Source organism: Phymastichus coffea, unplaced genomic scaffold (genome assembly GCF_024137745.1).
Source record: "Phymastichus coffea isolate CEN01 unplaced genomic scaffold, Cenicafe_Pcof_1.1 PCOF00085, whole genome shotgun sequence".
Taxonomy (NCBI): Eukaryota; Metazoa; Arthropoda; class Insecta; order Hymenoptera; family Eulophidae; genus Phymastichus; species Phymastichus coffea.
This window is the reverse complement of record NW_026706896.1, coordinates 941,221-958,832: the sequence shown is the minus strand read 5'-3', so window position 1 is coordinate 958,832 and position 17,612 is coordinate 941,221. Positions and strand designations below refer to the sequence as shown.

At 41.1% G+C, this 17,612-nt stretch overlaps 1 protein-coding gene across 1 annotated transcript in view; it reads right to left on the bottom strand.

The window, feature by feature from the left end:
* Positions 1–499: 499 nt before the first annotated feature.
* Positions 500–17,612, bottom strand: part of LOC131668946 (toll-like receptor 6) — a 48,729-nt gene continuing 31,616 nt past the window's right edge. Inside the window, exon 2 of the mRNA XM_058943451.1 lies at positions 500–599. The gene's annotated coding sequence lies outside the window, so the exon portion shown is untranslated. The remainder of the gene's footprint in view (positions 600–17,612) is intronic.

Sequence of the window (17,612 nt, the reverse complement as noted above, 5' to 3'; positions counted from 1 at the left end):
GGCTTCATTTTGATAGATTGTTTTTTTATAAGAGGAGGATTTTCAAACAGATATCAATATACTGTGCCATAGAAATACACAAGCCAGGTACAATTAGTATTGAATTTTCGATATCGAATCCGTTAATATTGCAACATGTAATTGTAAATTGTTCAAAATTGAATTCACTTCAGGGTTTGTAATTTCACTCAGAAATTTGTAAAATAAATATTTTTTTATATTTAAGATCTTAACGTCTATTTCTGAAGTGCTTACTAAAAAACGCTAATCAGTTGAAAATCAAATAAAAAATCAAATGTAAAAATCATTTATTGTCATTTGAGAAATAAGTATTTGACAAAAAAACTTGATATCCATCAAGATCGTAAATTACGAAGATAGTAAAAATGCATAAAACAAGATAATTATCGAAATAAAAAAAGTTGAATAAAAAATTTAATGCAGTCGTTCTTCAAAAACGGCGCGAACAAAAAGTTTGAAAATTTCCTCATCGACTCACCGATTTTTATGTATGTATATATCACGAAATCGCTGGCGAGTCGAACGTTGATCCATTCACCAGTTCGTCGACTCTGTACGTCACCTTTCGGTCCCCTTGACTGAAACAGAAATAACAACGCAGCATTTTTATTGTACTGAAAAGAAATATATAAAAATTTTAGTCACGCAATTAATTTTTCAAGACAAAAAAAATAGATTTTTTTTCTATTGCCAACGTGTATTATTCGAAAATAAAACGATTCTTATTTACATAACTAATTTTTATGAAACATGTCAGAATGTGTAGTTTTTCGTCTGCAATAATAATATTTAAAAAAAATCGTATTACGTTACATGTAGGAAAAATAAAATTTGATAGTAAGTTGAGTGACTATTTAGGTATACATTATAAAATATGTTGCAAACAGATGCAATTTTCAACACTAAATAATCTCTTCAAAGAAATTGTTTTAATTTATTGTATTAACAATACTTTATAATTATGTAAATTGAAGAATTGTGTTATAATTAAATGATTGTATATATGGAAACCATAAGGAGCTGCTATATAAATAAAATCACAATTATACATTTATTGAAACTACATATCAGCATTATAAATATTACACAATCAGAATGTTAACATAAAATCATGCGGAATTTATTAAGTAAACGTTATAATGAACTTCTTCAGTTTCGATAGCTCTTTAATATTCATCGAGCATTTATACGATTTTTTAACCAGTATTTGAAACTTTTCACGCGCGCGCGCCGAAATAAAAGCCACAGCTGGAGAAAAAAAGCTTGAACAAAGAAGGAGAAAATACCCAATTACCCAGATAAAGTCGGACTCGTGGTGCAGATTAAGAAAAGCGCAGTAAAGCCAAAAAAAAGAAAAAGAGAGAAAACGAGAAAGAGCGTGGCGCAACGCGCAGGAAACCTCTTGAACGGTGTACCTAGTCGAGAAAAAAAAAATGATAGGGCGAGGAAAGAGAAAAGGTGCGAGCGAGAGAGTGGAGATTTTTATTTTCGGCTTTATACCTTAGCATTTCATGGACCATTACGGGGTTATTCCACGAGCGCGCGCGCGTATATACATATCTGCTTATATGAGAGATTGGGCTCTGTCTTGGCCTCATCTGTCTCGTTGCAGCCCCTCTCGGAGAATGGGATTTTACGTGACTTATTACGCGATTTATGTGTATTTATGTATTGTATGCGGTGCCCCTTCTTTCTTTCTCTTCTGTCTTGTTTTTCTCTCTCGTTGACTGGTGGTGGATCTTCGTAGAGCCGAGTTAGGGTTCGTCACTATCGCGCGTATGCACAGGGGGATTTTTCGGACGAGCCGACAAAACTCTCTCTCTCTCTCTCGATGCTTTATATGCCCTCGCGACCCAGCAACGTACACATCGAATTATTTAGCTTCCCATTCAATGCGACAGTATTTGTTGTGGCTGTATAGTGGCTACGTATTTCAAGTGCATGTGTCACTATACGCGAGAGAGAGAGAGAGAGAGAGCTCAGTAAGGGGGATGTTCTTTTGTTTGCCTGTGGACTCGAGTGGCTAGCTTTTTTTATACGTAGCGCGTGCGCGCGTGTAAGAAACGTACCTGTAAACCAAGATCTTTGCTTGGAAAACCCTCTACGCCACGGTCTTAGCCATTATTAACTGTAAATAAGGTAGGGATGAACTTTTAAAGCCCCAGAAAAAGTGGTCCGGAGTTATTAAGTTTGTGGAGTTATTTTTTTCTCTCTCTCTTTCCACTCGCTCTTTCAGAGCAGTAAAAAGCACTTTGAGCCGCTTTGAGTTACGAAATTCTTTTGACTTGCGCTAGATAACTGCCAAGTATTTTATATAGCCGTGTTAAGTAGATATACTTTTCAATCTAAAAACACGATGCTCTTCATTTTTAAGACTATTTCGTATTTCACGTTCAACGTTAAATCTGACCAAATCTATTTCGAAACGAGAATTGTTATGATAAACTATAACGTGCGGCGATCTTGATAATCGGCACTTTTCAATTGTTAAGACTGTTGCGTAGCAGAGTGAAACAGAAGGGGTAGAGAGAAGGAAATAGAGAAAAAAAAATCAATAACAAGCACATAAATTCACGCGACCGTTTTGCTACGAAATGGACTCCTGTATATGCGACTTTTATACCAGTTACTAGCGTCTACACGGTGATTTAGTAGAACGCCGACTACTCAGGTGTATAACCGAAGTTGCGGTTGCTACTTCCCTCGACTACAAGGTAGTCTCTCTCCCTTCCCCTAATAAACGCTTATAAATCAAGATCTTCCCTGGAAAGAATATCCCTTAGTGACGACTATGCCGTTATTAACAGTAAATAAGTTTGGAGAAAAGAAAAGTCAGGGTGAAGCGAGTGAGAAAAACTTTTAAAGCCCGAGCTATTTCACACTACGCCGACGGAAGTTAATATCGCGTGATATGTTACGCGGCGAACAAGGTTCGCGTATTTTTTTCTCCCCTGCACATTCATCGCTTCGATATATTTAATAAAAAAACAGAGAAGAACGAGCAGTAATATGTCAATTTATGACGCGGAAAGCTCATATAGCGAGAGTCTCGCATCTGCGAAGCGAGCAAAAACGGAACGAGACGAAAGTCTTCGATCGCGCGCGCGCCTTTATTGAGAAATGATTATAAGCGTGCGTAATGTAATAACATCGTCCACTTGAATAAATCATGTTTTTCGAGGAGAGCGATTCAACGACAGGCCGATCACGCGTGCACGCGTACCGGCTTAAAACGAATTTCGTGAGCGAGAGTGGACGTATCGGGTCATCAATCACGCGTCTCATTACGAATTCCCATTGCCACTCGCGCCCCGAAACTCAAGCCACCGAGCGCGCGTCGCCGCCCGAAAGAAGGGGGACAATCGATTCGATTTCGCATTACGCCGTAATACGACTCACGCATCATCTTCGCGCGCCCAAGCTCCCTGGCCCCATTGTACTACAAATTTCGCAGCCCATCCGCTAAGTATTCCGATCTAACGGATACAAGTTTGCCTACTCTCAAGTTTTATCACGCGGAAGCTTAAGTGCCAATCAACTTTTGATCTTTTCATGAATTCCAAGTTTTTTTTTTTTTTTTTCTCGATCTAGCTGAACGTGAACGCCCTTCTGATGAAGGTTCCATGCATACTACGACAAAATCACATTTACGAACCATTAGCCCCTATCGAATTATCGAAACGTGTGCGTTACATACTAAGGGCATTACTGCAAGTTGGAGCGTTCATTAGGGGGAAACAAAACCCAGTAAATCAATGCAGCTGCAAAATCGTGCTACTGCAACACTACAATACGGCTTGATTGCAACAAAAATAAATTCATACGGAAGAAATAATGCTCTGTATATTTCATTCTTGACAAGGCGTGATTTGATGTATTTATTGACCTCCCGAGGATTTATATATTTCAAAAAAAAAACGCCCCCTGCTTGCGTTATATGGCGATCGGAAAAGTTGATCAGAAAACTTTGACCTAAAAATTTTTGCCCCTGAGTAATACCAATATGCTATTTTCATTTCACGAAACATCCCGCCCAGCCTGCCGAATGCTCTAACGCAATCCCTTTCCAGCCCTAATACACTACAACGTATAGATATCGCATAAAACTTGACAAGGTCGTATATAGTTTCGTGAGTTAGGATTCATTATTTTCCTCTTTTTACGACTAAGCAGTGTTTGATTAGATATAAATGGGATCATTCGAGAGAAGCTTACCGAGTCTGCGATAATAAAATAAACAATACGCAGACATTTTTTCATTACTTCTTTCGGATAGAATAATATAACAAATGTAATACACTTTTCAGAAGTAATTGAAAGCAAAGCTCTCATTTCGAATTTCTTTGTGCGCGCTTTCAAGTTGTTAAACCGTTTTCAAATCAAAGACAATACTCTGAAAGTTTTGTTCTATAAACTTCAGCGTGACAAAACAATCAATGCCAAAGCACCCAACACTATGAAATTCTTGCCCACGTCTCCATTCGCGAGAAAAAGGAGAACAAAACGTAGAAAAAAAAATTCTGCACTTCCCTCGCTGCATAGAAACTGAAGTTTTCCAACATGACAGAACGCATTCTGATATGAGAAAAGTCACGCATATAAAAGCAGTAAGAGTTCTGTCTCGTATTTCCCTGCGCGCGCGGAAGAAATAAAATGTCGATCCCTTCGACCTCCGTACCTTCTAAAATAATAGGACGCAATGAAAACATAGAGACAGAGACACACACTTGTCGAAGAATAACAGTAAAACTCTTGCTTGCACGCGAGATTCTGAACGAAGCTATTTGTTCGTGGAAATTTTAGTGATAAAAAGAAGAAGAAAAAGAAAATAAAAATATATAGAGAGAAAGAGAGAGAGAGAGCGAGTTGGTCCCTTTGGTCTCTTTTTATATGTACGCGCACACGTAGGCGATCAAAGGGGGCTACGTTGCAGGCTAAAATTCGAGGATCGCACAGGAGACAGGAAAGCTTTTGTCTTGATGCGAGTAGGAATTCGGACGAAAGAGAGAGAGAGAGAGAGAGAGAGAGAGAGAGAGAGAGAAAGTGAGAGAGAGACAGTACGTGTCTCGCAGAACGAATCCATCGCTCTCGAAACGAGTTTCCTTCGAAACGCTTGGTCGTGTTGGCGTCGTCGTCGGTGGTGTATACGTGACCGATGGCTTCGGCGCTGGCGCGCGAGTCGAGAATTCGATGCCCTTTGCCATCCTTCGCAACCTCCTCCTCTATCTCTTTTTCTCTTTGTCGTACGTGTCGCTTGTGCAAGAGCTATCCACACCCATCTCATCATGTATTTCGCGTTTCTTCCCTTTCTTGCTGTGTTCGACTTACGGATGGACGCCCTCGCGACCGCCTGTAATTTCCTCTCTTTTTTGTCACTTCCTCTACCCTGAGAAAGAGAGAGAGAGAGAGAGGAAAGGGACACTGCTACGTTTGTGGTTTGCCTTGTCCTCCTAAGCTTTGCCGATATGCGGATCGTGCTGTCGCGTGGATGAGGATAATTCGAGCTTTTACCTCGGTATCTAATGATGCACCTTCCGCACTAGTCGACTCATAATTTTTCAACGTTTCAGCTGCCCCCTACATGGGAGCATTATGTTTTGGTAATGGACGGAATTATTTGTTCTTCGCGACGGCGTATTCTTGAATGACGAATAATTTGCGACTTCGGACTGAAAATACATTTTCGCCAGACGCATTTATATACAAATCTCATTTTTATCTATCACTAATTTTTGCTCACATGTAAATGAAGTCAATAACTCAACCCCACCAAAGGACATTCCGTGAATTTTCAAAGTAAAATAATTCTTACTTGTTGAATTTTCGAACGTAAAAGTGTCACTACTTTGCAGGATTTACAGGTAAAGAACTGACATATTTTATTCTAAAAAAACTGAAGATTCTCTTTTTCTTCATACGAACTCGGAGGTACGTGCGCCAACTGTAAATGTACATGGATGTCAGCAAAAAAAATAATAACGACGTACCATGAAAGAAAGTAATGTTGACGGAATTTTTAATTATTTTATGTATTTTTACAGCGTTTTTACATATCACGAAAAAGCTAAATGATTATTGGCATATCGATATTGAGAGCATGAGATATAACGATATAGAAGAGTGTACGGGCTCGTATAATACCAGTAATTTTTTCTATACACATTATAGGACATTACAGAGCAAAATTTCAGAAGCAATACGGCCTCGTCATTTTTCCCTTGGCAAACTGACCATCTCTTCCCATGATCGTGCTAAAGTAATGTCAAACGACTAGCCATCAAAATCTTTTCCGATAGCGTTGTTAGCATTAAAAAAATCCCACCAGCGGAGTGATCGAGTAGGTACGTACTCGTACGTCGGAGCAGCAGTCCGTTATGACGACCACTTATTTATAGGCGCACAATAATAAATACGATGGCGTAAGCCGTAACATTGTAGCGGGGAACAACAACAGCAGCAATTTGACGTGTGTGCACACATATATACATACAAGTACGGGTAGCAGCCGTAACAGGTATATACAGCCAGGGGAGAGAGAGAGAGAGGCGGGCTTTTATATGCAAATGTGGCTGCTGCAGATACGACATGCCGGGCGCGCTCCCTCTAACGTCTGGTCATTTAAAAACATTAGCCTCACGCTTTCTCCCACACCAGACGAACGAATCATTACGCTTGCCACTACCACCACCATCGGACAGATGAGACGCTCAAAGGCGGTGTAACATCTCCAATTATACGGCGAATTAACGACCAATAAGAGAAAGAGAGAGAGAGAGAGAGAGAGAGCGAAGAGTGCGTATTTACTTTCACACTATGCACGCGATAAAACAATCAAGACGGACATCGCCAATGCTTAAATTGCACGATTATACAGGCGAGGCAGCTGTGATTTCCATTCGCTGGATAGCAGACGAATTTATGGATTGCGCTGACGGTCGCGCGCGCAGCCTCCAATAGTTTATTCATTGCTTGATACGCTCGCGTTAAACCAAGTTCAAGGCTTAGCGACGACCACGGCGACACTGATTTAGCAGCGTACAAACGGAATAGCGTCACGATTGAAATTTCTTTTCAAACAAAAATGCGCGCGCGTTGCTTTTAGTCTTACGAACATGTTGTCCGTGGCCAGAATAATCCATAGCGCGCATCTATCGATATTCGGATGATTTTGAATGCCCCCGCGGCGGTAAAAAAGAAAATAGCTATCCGAAACAGGCGCGCCAAAAAGGTCTTCCAATTACATCATGGGAAGGAGGGTTGGGGGGGGGGGGGGGGGTTGGAAACCAAAAAGCCGTGCTTGCTCTCCATGCGCAAATTGGCCCCCGAAAACGATGCCACGTATCAGATACTAGGGCAGGCACGCGCACCCTTAACGATCACACACGAAAAAAAAAAAAAAAAAAAAAAAAAATACACGCAACTAATCCCAGCAACGGCGGCGACGAATCATAATTCGGAGGCGCTGTGCGTAACGTTCCTAATTAACTGGGATACGCCCTTTGACACACGCTGGCTCTCTTTTTGGCCCGCTCGAGCTTTAAACTTTGCGCGCCACTAATTACTTTGCGCGCGAGCGGGGCTTCCGCTTCCATTGAACCTGCAACTCTCTTCCTGCAATAGTAGCACGTCTGTTTCGTCGCGTGCACTCGACGTTTTTCACCGGCGCGAGCTTTCCACTGTCCGCCAACGCGAATTCTACCTGCGTCCCGTGTACACCCCGATTTCGTTCTCTCTCTCTATCTTTTACCCCAAAGCTTTGAGAATGGCGAAAAGTGGTAATTAGTTTGTAAGTGTATTTACATGGAGATGGATCGCGCGTCTCTAAGACATGAAACACGCTTTGGTTTCGAATCAATTGCCGCGTGTTAAAAATTATCTCCCAGCAAATGAACTCGGCATTATCAACGAATCAGTGTCAATTACCAGTGCACGTGTAAGCAGTTTACATAACATTGTTCGTCGAAATACAATGTACGTATACGTTGCGCATCGAGTATGCGCGAACTAGTTCCTCGAAATCAACAGTTTCCACGACTAACGCTTGAAAATATCTCGCTCTGCTGACAATATCGAAAACAAATTATTAGTGGATCAGTTAGATACAAGTGGAAGAGAGAATTTGGGAAAAAAGTTCATTCAAACACTACGCAATAGAACAAAGTAAAAATAATACTAAAGCGATAGAGTTTGACTCCGATTTCTGTCATTTCGGAATACGTAAATCAAAAAATACCAGATATAGATATCGCGTGTTTACTAACAAATTAGATATAAAATGCTATCTACTTGAAAAAAAAGTCTTTTTAAACGATATAATTCGTTTGGCAACTTCTTTGAGCTCTATCAATTGTTATATAGTTATATTTATATTGAGCTGAGTATATTATAATAAAATACCGTATAGATTCTAAGGCTTTCAAAGCAATATTAACAATAGTGCAAAATGAAATTTTAGTAAAAAGAATAAAGAATAAAGAATAACAATACAAAATCTAGTAAAATAGGTCTAAGATGTAAAAAATATGGAGAGCAAACTTTTTCATATTTTTCGTAATATCACTCCAAGTATCAAATTTCAACAAAGAGTTTTTTGGTCGTTTCTTACTGGCAAGTAAAGACTTTTAAAGTTTGAATTACAGATATGCTGGTTTATTTTTTCGTGAAAGTTGAGATCGTGAAATGCAATCTCATTCATGATTTAAAAAATGGGTTTTAAAGGTATACCAAATTTATTCCATTTTATTACAAAACTTTCACGAAATCTTGCCATCTCGATGAATATTGATTTGTTTGTTGTTCAGTTACCGGTCTGACTAATATTTCGGTACATTGTAGCAGATGAACAACAATGATGCGCAGAATTTTCATACATAATTACAGAAGCTGTTTTTATAATTTAGTTTGTTGCACTGACAAAGTGCGTATGCTCATAAGTGCTAAACAGCGCCATGTCATATTAGATAGATAAGCCCGATGTGGGACTACTATGCGCAAACTTCCCTAACTTTTTATTACAAACGCATTGGTTAACGTATAAGAACTCATTCGATAGCTTATGAAAGTGGCTCTAAAATGCCTCATTACATAACTGTTTTACAATCTTCTTTTTTTAGCAGCAGTATCAAAACAGCACTATCAAAAATTTTTCAGATTTTAGTAAGACAAGTTCATTAGTACTTGGTAGCAATATTGATTTTGAAAAATAAAACAAAATTTAATATTCTGATATTAATAACTAAAATAAATAAATGTACGTTGGTGAATTGCCAAGTTTTCCGTTTGACTATACATCGAAATTAAAAATTAGAACACACAAGATATTGCAATGTTTACCCACAGTCACATTCACCACGGAGAAATTCGAAAAGCTGAACAATACGGTCATCTGAGAATAATAGGGCCAGTGTAAAACGGATATGGTCTACGACCAAAATGATTGAAATAAATGGAAGTGTGAGTGTTTAGTTATGATTTGGTATTAGTTGCAGTGACCTGATGAAATTGAAAACAGGTTCGCGAGGCACGGCGAGAGAGCAACTGTCGGCACATGTACGTATATATACTTTGACACAAAGAGTCAAAACAGAATAATGATAACTGGTGCGCGCGAGGAAAATTTCGGGCGCACAGCCCGAGGCTACCGCGCTTATTTAAAATGATAATTTTCATTTTCGAGAACGCAGGCCGCGCTTGTATTTCGCGTAGTCAATGGCAACGCGCGGAATAGCTGCTGCGATGGCCGCGTTCCAAAATCCCCCGACGCGTCACGCACACGACCGCATCCGTAGCCTTTATATCATTCTCTCGCTCCAACCAACGTCGGTCCGGGGCAGCTTCTCTTTCATGAAACGCTCGGTTGCGTCTTTTTTGCTTGCGCTCTATCTCTCTATTTTGCTTTTTCGCGGACTTTTGTCCGCTGCTATTTCGTCCTGGCGTTGTTCCTATGCCTCCGGGCCACTTTCTTTCCCTCTCGCTCTCTCACGCTCGCGCGTCCAGATCAAATGGTCATGTCCCGAGTAATGATGAACGCCGTGCCTTTTGATGTTCAAGCGCAACTGCCTTCCTTGTGAATCCTTTTATGGGAATATTTTATTCTTTTGTACGCGTTTCGTTATGGTTGTTATACATTGAAAAGTAACGATACAAAGATTAAAACACAACTGAATAGAGCATTCAAAAAATCATAATAAAAACGTAGCTTTCAACATTAGTACATGTGAAAATAATAATGAAACAAATATGTAACTTTCATAATCTTTTTTCCACATGCTCCATTATCAGAATTTTCTCTAACAGTTCAAATCGTTAACAAAGAAGTACATTGTGCCTATACTTATTCACACTCACAAAATGTAAAAGTACAAAAGTAAGTAATAAGATTAAAGTAACCATTTTGCACTCGTTTTTAAAAAATGAAAAAATGGTACATCACTAATTTATTATTATGAAACGACAATATTATCAAGGCTTATATTCATATTCAAATATTATCAACGTCAATTATACGAGCATTACAATCGCAATAATGAACCGATGACATTCAAATAGATCGCTTCATTAATTGTCACGTCACATTGCACCACATCAATATGTAAACATTGAAAGGTACCAAACAAATTTCATTGCACAATATCGCAGCCAGTCTCTGAAATTTCCAGCGATTTCGAAATTGGTAATATAATACATAGGCAATACAGTATTTTACCGTTGCCGCTCCGACAAAGCAATTTCAATTAACATTCGCAAAACTCATAAAATAATCAGCGATTACGAAATGTATAATTTTCATTGAACGCTAAAATGTAAAGTAACAATGGGAATGACTGCGCAGTGCAGCGTTAAGTGCAATAAAAGAGGGCAGCGAACACTTTATGCACGAGAGCTTGCCAGCCGAAATTCAAACTTGTCCGAGCTGAATTATTATACGAGGCTGCCCGAGCTGTGGCGCTCGAGTATCTCGAGTGCGAAAAAAATTTTTTTTTAATATATCGTATTGCTCATTTCACACGTTGAGCATGCCGACAGTCGAGCTGAATGGTTGTATGTACAATTCGCTTCGAATAATCACTAACTAGCAATAAACAATGATTGGAAGCTTTAATAATGTAAATAGAAGCATTAAGGCAAGAGAACCCTCAAGATAGGACAATAGCATATATCTTTCGAGCTTGGCCCTTTACGTCTTGTGTGTGTGTGTGTGTACGGTTTATGTGTGCACGCACGTTTCTGAAGGGTCTCTCTCTCTCTCACTCTCTCGGACCAATGGTCATTAGGTATTGGCCGCCGTTAGCGCTCTCGATATATATACGGAACAGGTGCACCGCGCCAATTTCAATGGAGGGTTGCTTGGCCAGCCACAGCCACCGCTGCTGCTACTACTCGACTGTTAATCTCTGATAATTGTTACTTTAACGACCAAAACTCGACTTACGCGCAAGGGTGCCAATACAGAATGGTTGCCAATTTATAATGTAGTTGCTTGAAAATTGTGAGGGATCTAAAAACAAAAACTTGAAATGAAACAGATGAAACAATTAAACGGGTTGAAGGAAGTTGTTTCTTTCCAATATTCAGTAAATATTCTCGAACGATGTTTGCACAACAAATCAGCTACGTTTGAATTAAAATTTGCAATACATAAATCTACAATACGATTATTTGATTTCCGGCATCGTTCAATAACTTAACATTTGAAGCAATATTTGATTTGAATTTATTACTTTCAAAAATAAATTCAATATTGATGAACAATGGGAATTATTCAAATTCCATTTGTTTCAATGCAATTACATCGTGTATCTTTGATTTGCTGTAATAATTGAAACTCAGTTTCTGGCATAATAATTGTACATGTTTATCTGAAACAGAAATGAAATATTCAAATCAAATACCATCCAATGATAATTTAACAAATGTTAATTATTGGAATAATGCGCTCCATTGCCAGAATAAATATAGAAGTTAAATAGTAAAGCCCGAGCTTATAGAATTCACAAAAGTATTCTCGAAAGCGTAGAAAATCCATTTAATCATCTTGCCACTTGAGTTCTTCATAGAATCTTATTTAAAATCTCTCCTAGTCAAATCCCGCCGAATGAAAGTCCACCCCTCCTTTCTCTAATTAACAGAGCTCTCATTTCAATTCTCGGTGGAGTAGCGCTCCGCATAATACTGCTTGCAGCTCCCTCACTCTCTCTCTCTCTCTCTCTCTCTCTCTCGGTTGTATTAATCTCGTGGTAGGATCAGCACCGGTGCAAAATGCAATTCAGTGGAGAAAGAGAAAGAAACCTTCCTTTCGAAAAAAGCAACAGACACACTTGCGGCGCGTGAGTGAGAGTAGCTACGTGACACAGACGCTCTTCCGTGATTTTCACAGCGATAAGGAGCGAGCCAACTCTATATACGTAGCAACAGAGCGCAGGACAACGATAAGGGGCTGCTTGCGACTATACGCAACGCGTGCCTAATCTCCGAGTGGGCCGCACCGACACCAGACGCAGTGCCAGACCGAGAGAACGAGAGAGATAGCAAGGTTTAGGGGCCGACGCTGATGCTGCTAATTACAAGGGCCGTCGTCACCGTCGTCCTTCACCTCTAGCACGTGGCTCGAGGGTTTGCAGCCGCCGTGCCAAGACTATTTTTCATTTCTCTCACTTTGTGGCAACGCTGCTGCTCTATTTCGTGCACGGTTACGTTATTCAAACTAATATTTTGTAGATGCAAGACAGCCGATAATATAGCATGTTCTCTAACTGATGTTTGTTTATTAATCAATACTGACGTGCGAACTTTTCATAAGTAATAATCGGTTGCAAGAATGCTTTCTGTGTTGTCTTGTACTATTACTGGGGATAATACTTAGTAATATCGTTGACCTTGTGAAACGTACGTTATTCAAGATAGTAACTTGTCGCCCGCGACTACATATTATTCAATCGATTACCGTAGCTCAAACTCCGTTGAAGCTCTATAAGCTTCTTATTAGTAAGCGAGAAAAGTCGGGAAAAATAATTAAAGCTACAGACGTCCACACGCGTGAACGTGAAAGTTGCCGGGAGCGATTTAGGGAAACTCAAAAGCGAGAGAGGCGGCCGCTCGCTTGCAGCGGTGCAAAGAGCCCGAAGGGCGAATCCGGGCGGCGGCGACGCGTCTCGGCACAGTTTTGTGTGTTTAGAACTTGCGCGAACAAATTAGTATGCGCTGTGTCAACCCCGGCGAGAGAGGAGTAGAGTCGGCTGGTAGTGCAACGGCCTTTACTTCCGCTAGCGCGCTACTTGCTAGTTTTACTACGTTTTCCCGGCGAGAGAGAGAGAGAGAGAGAGAGAGAGAGAGAGAGAGAGAGCTTTGAGATCTTCATTGCTCGAACTTTCGCCTCTTAAGACTTTGGATTACTGCGCCCGTTACGTTTTATACCTATACACACTGCGTATACACTCTCGAGTGTCTTTCCAAAATTTTCGATTATCAAATAACACATACATCCCCGAGTAGCTAAAATACACTTGGCAATCAGTAATTCATAGCCCAGAGAGTTTTCAGTAAGAGAGAGATAGATTAGATTAAAATATTAGGGGTGGATTTAGCGAGTGAAAGCGCCTTTTCGACTTTTGACTTTTCATCACATCGCGAACATAAGAATTCTGTGAGCGTTCGCGAACTCTGAGACGATATTACTGCAATTTGAAACGCGCAAGTTGGTTACACGGAATATTATACGCCTGTCGATTCACTGATATTGCATTGCTTGTTCTGCACGTAGCTTTCCTCTTTCCCATTTCGTTATACAATTGTACAATGATACTCGACAAGTTGATGTTATACTGCTTTACAGGGCTTTATTCTGTGTAAAACTACGTTGTGCCGATGAATTGAAAAACAGATTATCACCCAAATTGATTTACAGTATCATATATATTCCCCTTATAAAAAAGTGATGGAAGCCATATTGAAGCATATAGTAATCTGATGGCTGAGATATAATTGCGTGATATACTTATGTGGCGGAAAATAAGCCATAATCACTACTATTGAATATGTAAGTATAATGTTGTATAATAATATAATAGTATAATAGCATTATTGTTCTTAGGTCGAATTAATCTTTTGAATAATTTTTCCGATATATCTTGAAATGAGTAAAAGTTCATCGATTTTTGAGAAAAAATGGGTGCATGTTCTATTTTTATTCATCAATAAATATTGACGTATGTAGTCTATTTTAAACAGCATGACTTATTCGTGTCCATTGAAATCTTGAAGTTGACATGTAAAAGGTTCAAATAATGTAATAAATAATAGCAAAATACTTAAAAAAAAGCGCGCGAAGCGCGCTAAATAACACTAGTCTAATATAAGATGATCATGCCAAGCTTATTTTATTTTGAGCGATAAACAGGACGTATCCAAAGTAATGAAGACACAGCGTGATCTTTGGGAAAAGCACATTGATAAACTCATAAAAATCGAAAGCCCTGCAGATGTCGGCGAACACCGAGGTGCGCGTACATTAAGCTTAAAATTAGCCGAACGCAACGTCGACGGGAACGAGCAGCAGTGGCGGCGGCAGCTTCTCTGCGGGCTTAATTTTATTCCAGGAGGGGGCGCGCAGCGGGCGGTAATCCCTTTTGGCCGCTTGCCGCGCGTGTCCTTGGGACGTGAAAAATTAAGAAGCCCACTCGCGCCTTCAATTAATTTTCATTAAAGCTCGTGCGCGCGCACGAGCAGCACCTAAGCAAACACGGAAAATCAAGCGGCTTGATGTTGAGCTAACGAGTCTAACGAGGTGTGCCCAGAAGCAGCCCACTGCCGCCCACCGTACGTGTGTGCGTCTGTATTCCTTTTTACGCGCGCTCACCGGCAGCAAGCAAGCGGAAGCTCTTTGAGGCGTTTGATGTGAAAAGTAAATTTGCCCAACCTATCAGCTTGCTCTTCGTTCATTACGCGGTGGCTGTGATAACGTTCAATCTTTCGGTTGCCACTTTTCTTTTCTTTCCTTCTTTCTTAGCGTTTCTCCCCGGCGACAGCTTGAACGTGTGCTGAGACACTAATATTCGCGGTTCGAAAATGCGTATGAGTGCAATAATATTGAGATAACCACAATTAAATTACTCGCATTGTTCATTAATTCAAAGAAAAATAGCCGTAGGGTTTTACTCAAATTATTATCTCAAGATCCTTATACTCTCGCAGACTCCTAAATAAGCGAAAAAGGCGCCTGAATATCAAGAATATGGTTCAGCAAGCACAGCTTTCTCTCTCTCTCTCTCTCTCTCTCTCTCTCTCTCTCAGACTTGAAACGCTTTTCCGCTACACGTAATTTCAAACTAAAAGAGGCAGCAGTAGCTTCCACACAGCTATACAGGCCAGCAGCAGCTAGCTACAAGAGAAAAGGCAAAAAGAGACTATATACGGACAAGCATGTTGGCGCGTCCCAGTAGCCCAGGCAAAAGTAATTTTTCTTAAGCCGCTGGCTTAATTAAGTTCTCAAAGGCGCTGATCCACCTAATGCTCGCCGGCAGTTTTCGGCGCGCGCGCGATGTTCCCCGTTGCGCACGTGCGTGCGCGTTCAGCACGGCAGCGGAATAAAGAAGGGGCGGGCAAAGCGACATAAGGGACAACCGTGAGGCCGCGTTAAATCCGAAAATGACAGACTCGAATGGGGGGGGGGGGGAAACGCGCTTGGAAATGCGCGCGAAAAGGAGGAGAGAGGCTCTGGGCATTCGATGAATTAGTAGATTACTCGGTGCGCGCTCGGAGGAGCGCGATCGATTATTGTAATGGTATTTGTTAACCCTCGCGCGGATGGCTTTTCGGGGGATTCCTCGTGTTAGCCGTGGCCGGCGCTGGCGGCATGAGAGCTGATAAAATTGAGCCGGAAACCCGAGCGTGCTGCTGTCACTTTCGCGTCCTGGCTAATATGATTTTCCACATGAATAATCCTTTGTTGTCGCCGTTGACAAGTGACGCGCTCAAAGGGAATGCAGTTCCTCTCTTTCTTTCCGCGAGGAACAGTTTGATTACATTTTGTTCCGGGAGGCCGCTAATGTCGCCAGATAAAATTTTTTATCGCCTCCGTCAGCGCGCGACAACGATATTAAGCGTCGAATAGCTTTTGTTATTCTCAAAAGCTCGCTCCCAACAACAGTTTTCTGCTTTTCAATCTGCGAACGCGACCAGGCATCTCCCGCATACCAAATGACAGCTCTTTCGAAAAAAAAAAAAAAAAAAAAAATTCACAAAATAAAACGAGAGGGATAGCTGTAGAAAATCCATAACTCGTATATGGCGTTTCCAACGCGTCGAAAAAAAGTACGACAAAGTAGGACATGTCGTGGTTCGTTATACTTGCGACGAAAAAAAGGTGCGAAACTCAGTGATCTGACGTGAAAGGGGCTGGGGTAATAAGAAGGTGGGATAGGGCGGGGGGGGGGGGGGGGGGGCTAAGAGATCATAGAAATCCGTGGCGAATTGCGGATCTAGGGAGAGTGTGAGTCATCGCTGCAAATCTCTACCCCGCAGCTGCACAGCCACTTTTCCTCGCTCGCTTTAACGGACCAGTAGCGTAATCAGTTCCGAGCAGCGACGCCGGCGCGCCGCGCGCGTGCTAGAGCCCCTGATTTATGATGTATATCCCTTTTCTCTATCTGCCGACGCTGCCGCCGCCGACGCTGCCGCCGCCTTCGCTCGACGTTGTATATAGTCGCTTCCTTCGTTTATCTGTATCACTGCGTGAACGCGCGAGAGCTGCTGCTGCAGCCTATTCTGCTTATGGTATACTATATCCGAACGTAAGCGAGCCGTGTTGTGGAAATCGGGAAATACTGCTGAGATTTATTGAGTGAACGCGCTGTCGCTGTTTCTTGATGTACGGCCATCCTACTTGTTTTGATGTTTTATTTACCATTATTATCGAACGCTTCCTAATCTCTTGAGTGCATCGTGAGTTTTGTTGGGACATAGCAAATGTAGCTCAAGATTCTTATACAGATGACACGAGAATTTATTGACATTCTCGTTGGAGGTACGTATAATTGGATTGATCCACTCAAACGAGTAACAGCAGGTTTTATGCTAGAGAAAGGACATTTAAGAGTAGAAGGCAGTATCGTTGCATTACGGCGGGAATTAATATTATATCAGAACAGAGTTCACGGCAACAATAAACTCAGAATGAATTATCCAGTGCCCGAACGATTTCAGTGCGTGCTTGTCAAGTTCATGCGGGGATGAAAATGCCATTCCATAAAATAGCAAAGTACGAGCCATTAAGGGATTAAATTTTCCAGTGTTCGGCGCTTCTAAAACTGGTCCTGGGCCGCGCATGTACCATTAAACACGGAATATATCCGTGCGTGTCCCTCCAGCAAAGTTCTTTCCCCTTCCCCGCGCTCGGCCCCTTTCCTTTTCAGACACATGTACGACGTTTTGCCACGCACGCACGTGGCGTCGGCCACGGCATCAGCGAGTTTTATTCAAATCTCACGCGCAGCTCTCGCAATTTGTCGCGCCTACGTACGTTGAATTAGCCTTTGCGCCTTATATAAAGAGAGAAACGGCGACGTCAGGAGAAGGGGACTAGCAGCAGAAAAATT